The sequence below is a fragment of the Hippopotamus amphibius genome, chromosome 12 (genome assembly GCF_030028045.1).
Source record: "Hippopotamus amphibius kiboko isolate mHipAmp2 chromosome 12, mHipAmp2.hap2, whole genome shotgun sequence".
NCBI classification, from domain to species: Eukaryota; Metazoa; Chordata; class Mammalia; order Artiodactyla; family Hippopotamidae; genus Hippopotamus; species Hippopotamus amphibius.
The window spans coordinates 32,414,283-32,420,522 of NC_080197.1; the positions used below are offsets into that span (position 1 = coordinate 32,414,283).

General features: G+C 46.2%; 1 long non-coding RNA gene across 1 annotated transcript in view; it reads left to right on the forward strand.

Annotated features, from left to right (window-relative positions):
* The window catches only part of LOC130832561 (uncharacterized), a 40,062-nt gene extending 34,168 nt beyond the window's left edge, over positions 1 to 5,894 (forward strand). The window contains exons 5-6 of the long non-coding RNA XR_009048324.1: positions 2,816 to 3,012; positions 5,384 to 5,894. This is a non-coding gene — a long non-coding RNA (uncharacterized LOC130832561). The remainder of the gene's footprint in view (positions 1 to 2,815; positions 3,013 to 5,383) is intronic.
* Positions 5,895 to 6,240: the final 346 nt, after the last annotated feature.

Consider the following 6,240-nt stretch of genomic DNA (forward strand, 5'->3'; position numbering starts at 1 on the left):
ACTGTATTCATTGTATTATGTAATTTTATATAAGGGACTTAAGCATCCATGGATTTTGGTATCCATGGGGGATCCTGGAACCAATCTCCTGTGGATACAGAGGGGTGACTCTCTCTCTCTCTCTCTCAGGTGTGTATATATATATATATGTGTATATCTATCTATCTATCTATATATATCTTAATATATAAATACAAATATAAATATATATGTATATTATATATATATATATATATTGGCTTCCATGGTTATGGAGTCTGGTAGGACCAAAATCTGTAGAATGGGCCACCAGGCTGGAGACCCAAGGAAGAGATGATGTTGCAGTTCAAGTCCAAAGGCCATGTGCTGGCAGAATTGTCTCTTGTTCAGGAAAGGTAAGGTTTTTTTCTCTATTCAGGCCTTCAACTAATTGAATGAGGCCTATTCACAATATGGAAGGCAATTCACTTTACTCAAATCCACTGGTTTACTTAAAGCCCACTGATTTGAATGTTAATCTCATCCAAAAACACCCTCACAGAAATATTCAGAATGTTTGTCCAAATATCTGGGCACCCCACAGGCCAGCCAAACTGACACATAAAATTAACCTCCTTATTAAAATGACTTCACCAAGCGATAGGAATCGTAGCTCCCAGCCACTGAGGACTTACCTTGTATTGGCAGCCTTGGGTTTACGTCCTTACGTACCCATGGATAAATGTTATGCTTGTTTCACAGAGGAGTCAACTGAATCTTGCCCAGTGTGATAGCCAATGTTGGAACCCCAGCTGGATCTCCTTTCCCACCCAGTGACCCCCTCTCCCAACTGCTGCCAGTACAGTGTCTAAAAGCTTGCATCTGAGACCTTCTCTGGGGGATTGCCAATAGCTGATGTCCTTGTCAGAACCTCCTGAGAACTTTTTTCCCCTTCTCCCATCCCTGCCCCACCACCCGATTCTCCAGAGGTGGACAGTGACCGTTTAACACAGGAGTGTAAGTGCCTGGCCTGCTTACCTTAAGGGGGGATAACTCTGGCCCATTCACCATGCCCCCCAGAGCTCCACCTGGCATCAGGCTAAGGTTAGACTCCTGCTGAGCCCCATCCTTTGCTGAATATTTTCGCCTGTCCTGTCCTTCTTCCCTTTCTCTTGAAATCATTTCCTCAGTAAATCATGTACTCAGGAATCTCTATCTCAGGCTCTGATTCTAGGGAATGGGATTTAAGATACCTGTTAGTGAGCAATTTAAAGCCAAGTCTAGCTGGCTTCAGGTAGGCCCACTGAGGCTAAGTTTATCTGTTCTTCCTGGTCTATAATGAACTATATGAGCCAATGAGGAGTAAAGCAAGGCAGGGTAAGGGTATGATTAAGTGTTTCTTTGGCAAGCACAGCAAATTAGAGCAAAGTTTGACACTAAGAGTGCAAAAGGCATTAGAACAACAGTAAACACTGTCATGGAAGACTCTAGAGTGAGGTATCGAAGGAAGAACATAATTTTGAGAGATGGAGAAAGGAGGGTGAAATGGTATTCACGGTGTGTGTGGAGGGGTAATGGTGAGAGGTTCAAGGATCTAAAGAGCAAGACATATGAGAGGACACTGGAGATAAGGCTTTGGAGAAATTGTGATGAATGAAACTGACATATCAACTTCATTAAAAAGGCTTTGAATACCTGGGATGAGGAGTCTGGTCTGGGAAGCCCCTGAGAGTCAGTGAGCAGGGGACAAACGGTAGATCAGTTTGCCTTTGCTGTGTAAGCCAGAATTTAGTGGCTTAATACCACAATGATTTTTTCTCACTAATCTATGAGTTGGCTAGGTGGTTCTTCTGGTTTGGGCTGGCTCAGCTGATTATGGTGGTTCCCTCATGCATAATAGGTCAGCTAATGTGTTGGCTAGAGACTGGTTGATTCAGGATGGCCTCATCATATGGTTGGCATTTGCCTAGCAACTGGCCGGGCCAGTGGGGGTCCTGGGCCACATGGTTTCTCATCCTTCAGAAGGCTAGCCTGGGCTTGTTCACATGGTGCCTGGACAGATTTCCAAGCGAAGTGGAAATGCACATGGCCTCTTGAAGCCTACTCAGAATTGGCACTTTGTCACTTCTACCATATTCTACTGGCCAAAGCAATTCACAAGGCCAGCCTAGATTCAAGGGGTGGGGAAATTGACTCTATTTCTTGATGGAAAGAGATACAAAGTCACATTGCACAGGGTGTGGATACAGGGAGAGAATAATTGTGGCCAAGTTGGCAATTAATTTATCACAGAGGGTTTGAGGGTCGTTGGTGGAACATGAAGCAGTAAGAGAAGAGCCCCAAGGGCAGGGAGACTGGCTGGAAAGCAACCACCATAGTGATTGGGAAGGGAAGGATAGGATGTTTGCCCGGACTCTAAGATGGGATAGACCTGGATGGGGGACCATAGAGGAAATCGGGAGGGAACAGGTCTCTGAAGTTTGGGCCTGACCAGGCCAGGCAAGGGACAAAACCATTCACAGAGCTAAGATGTCAGCAGGTGGCTGCTGGTGGAAGACCTGTCTGATTTGGAGCCCTGCACTGAAAGGGCCTCGGAGGTTTTGGGAGATGCTAGCTTAGGTGTGCATTTGAGTCCTGAGGCCTCTGCTATCTATAGGTTGGGAGATCTCGTCAAGCTCTTCAACATTTCCTGGGCTTGGTGTTCCCCTCTATAGAGTAAGGAGAGGAATTCTAATCGTGTAAGGCTGTTAGATGTTGAATAAAAGGCACATGGGGGTCCAATGCAGGAGCATTTTGTAAACTCTTTGGGATGAACACTCATTAGTGGTTTTATGGCTTGGTTTTATTTTTAATTTAGGAGACATTAGCCACCTAGGGGTGGTGGCTAGGAGGGACCTAGTGAAACCACACCTCAGAGATGGGACTCACTTGAACCAAGTCACACCTCAGATGGGACTCGAACCCACAGTCTTCCAGCTGAAACCGCACAGCTTGTCTCAGGACTTGATGAAGCTCGATTTCTTTATGTCTCTGCAGGGAGAGGCAAAGTAAAAGGTAAGAAGACAGATTTTTTAATACCCTTTGTAAAAAGGTTGCAGGAAAATGGGGCGCAAGAGGATGGTCATGTCCCAGGTCTTGAGTGAGTTCCTGGGGCAGGCTGCCAAGCGAGGGTCCTTGGCTTCTCACAAGGAAGAATTCAGGAGTGAGCCACAGTAAAGTGAAAGCAGAGAAACATTCCATGGGCAGAACATGGTCTATCTCAAAGGTGAGAGCGGCCCTGGGGGACACATGCTCCATAGATAGAGTATGAGCCCTCTCAGAAGGTGAGAGCGGCCCTGAAATATGGGGTGCATGGTTTTTGTGGGCTGGGTAATTTCATAGGCAGAGAGTGGGAGGACTATTCCAACTATTTTGGGGAAGGACGGGAATTTCCAGGAATTGGGCCACTGCCCAGTTTTTGCCTTTTTATGGCCTTGGAACTTTCATGGTGCTGGTGGGTGTGTCATTTAGCCTGCTAATGTATTACAAGGAGTGTATAATGAAGCTCAAAGTCTACTGGAAGTGGAATCTTCCACCATTTTGGGCCTAGTTGGTTCTAACCATTTTTTATCATATCCTCAATGGCTCATTCTTTAAAAAAAAAAAAAATTTATGTATTTATTTATTTATTTATGGCTGTGTCTGGCCTTAGTTGCGGCACATGAGATCTTTGTTGTGGCATGTGGGCTCTTTGTTGCAGCACATGGACTTCCCTGGCTTCTCTCCAGTTGTGGTGCATGGGCTCCAGAGCAGGTGGGCTCTGTAGTCTGCAGCATGCGGGCTCTCCTGTTGAGGTGCATGGGCTTTGTAGTCGCGGCTTGCAGGCTCAGTTGCCCTGCAGCATGTGGGATCTTCATTCCCTGACCAGGGATTGAACCCACATCCCTTGCATTGCAGGACGGATTCTCCACCCCTGGACCACCAGGGAAGTCTGTCATTCTTATAAATGTTGTGCCCTGCCTCCTTCAGTCCTGTCTCACTAGGAGGTAGCATGAAGGGGGAGGAGGAATACTCAGGGTTTGAGGGGAAGGGCTGCTATTACGAGGTGGGAGGGAAAGAAGAACCCAGAGAGAGAGAGAGAGCATGGCCTGCCCAGAGTCCCTACAACTTGGGGTTGGGGAAGCCTCAGGAAAGCCACAGTGTGGGTCATTCACTCATGGCTGCTCTGTGCTTGTTCAGATGGGCTCAGAGAGTTGGGAGTCAGAGTGGGGGCAGTGTGGTGGGAGAAGTTAGTCTCCATGCTTAGTCTTCCAAAGTCAAACTCCTGGGTGGTCTGGACCGAGGTCAGCACAGCTCCCCCATCTTCTCTCCCTCCTCATGCCTGCTGCTCTGAAAAGTCCAGTGGCATCACTCCAGCTGTGGCCTCCAGATGTGACCTGGAGCAGCTCCAGGCAGATCAAGGATGCAGAGGCAGTAGCAACCTCCTGGCTTTTCCTCCTCCCTCCTTCTCCATTGGGGCCTCCTCAGTGCTCTCCCTCCCCTGCCTTCCTTTCAATGCTAGGTCAGCGTACCAGGTACCTAGAGGCACCAGTGGATGGATAAATGAATACCAGTTATGAATAAACCTGAGCCAGACAGATGCATTTTTATTTGTGCTGGAAAGAGCTTATAACTGGGGAAGTGGAAAACTCTCAAATGTTTTCATTCTGATCACTCCCAGTGGCTTTTGGAGGAGGAAGTGAGCTGTTTCTTGGCTGGGGAGCCTCCAGGGTACTGGGCTCCGGGCCAGCCAGGGCCTGGGAGGAGCTGCTGAAATCTTCCCTCTTAATGGGAACAGCCTGGTCCCTGCTGTCTCACCAGGATGGAGCCCCAGTTAGGGGGAAAAGGCAGCTCTTTTATTAGTAGCAGACCGTGCTACCTACCCAGGTGGTGCTGCTAGAAGTTCTCTGGTTGCGTGGACAAGAGTGTATCAGAGTGTACTGTGGCTTGAATTCCCTAAAGCTCTAGTTCAAATGCAGATTCTGATTCAGTCCATGTAGGGATGAGGCCTGGGATTCTGCATTTCTAACTAGCTTTCAGGTGATTCTGAAGCTGCTGGCATGTAGGCCATGTTTTGAGTAGCAAGAGTCTAGACTGGACATGCCACGGAGCAACTAAACCCGTGTGCCATGACTATTGAGCCTGCACTTTAGAGCCCGTGAGCCACAACTATTGAGCCCATGTGCTGGATCACTGAAGCCCACGTGCCTAGAGCCTGTGCTCCACAACAAGAGAAGCCACAGCAATGAGGAGCCTGCGCACCACAACGAAGAGTAGCCGCCACTCACTGCAGCTAAAGAAAGCCCGCACACAGCAAAAAAGACCCAACACAGCCAATATTAAAAAAAAAAAAAAAAAAAAAAAAAAAAAGAATAGACTGTGAAAAATCTCCTATTTCTGTCCCTAGCAACCCAGTGATCCCTTCCCATGGCCAACTGGTGGTGTTGGTTTTTGTGTACGTCCTTCCAGAGATATTTTATGAATATTCAAGCAAGTATATATATTCTCTTCTCTCTCCTTGCCCTGTTTTGGGTATTACTTGATATATACTGTTTTTGTCTATGGCCATACCACCCTGAATGCACCTGATCTTGTCTGATATATATTGTTTTGCATTTTCCTTTTTTGATTTAACAACACACCTTGGGCATCACTTTAGTTCCTTCTTTCTTTTTTTAAAGTGACACAGTTTCACTATATACCATAGCTTACTGGGCGAATCCCTTTGGATGGATACTTGATGATGTCTAATCTTTTGCTCTTGCTGCTAGTGGTGCAATGAATATCTTAGTATCCTATTACTTCTCCCAGGTGTGAGTCTATCTGGAAGATAACGGTCTGCAAGTGGAAATGTAGGGTCAAAGGATACATGCATTTGTAATTTTTTTTTAAGTTTTTTTTTTTTTTTTGATGTGGACCATTTTTAAAATCTTTATTGAATTTGTGACAATATTACTTCTGTTTTATGTTTTGGTTTTATGGTTACCAGGCATGTGGGATCTCAGCTCCCCGACCAGGGATTGAACCTGCACCCCCTGCATTGGAAGGCAAAGTCTTAACCACTGGTCCGCCAGGGAAGTCCCTGCATTTGTAATTTTGATGAATGTCAAATTGATCCCCCAGAGGAGATGTGCTCACAACGTGAGAAAAGGCCTCTTTCCCTTATTCTCTCAATGCCACATGTTAACAAACTTTCTGATATTTGCCAATTTGATGTATAAAAAATAACTGCTCTTTTTTGTTTGTTTGTTTGTTTGTTTTTGG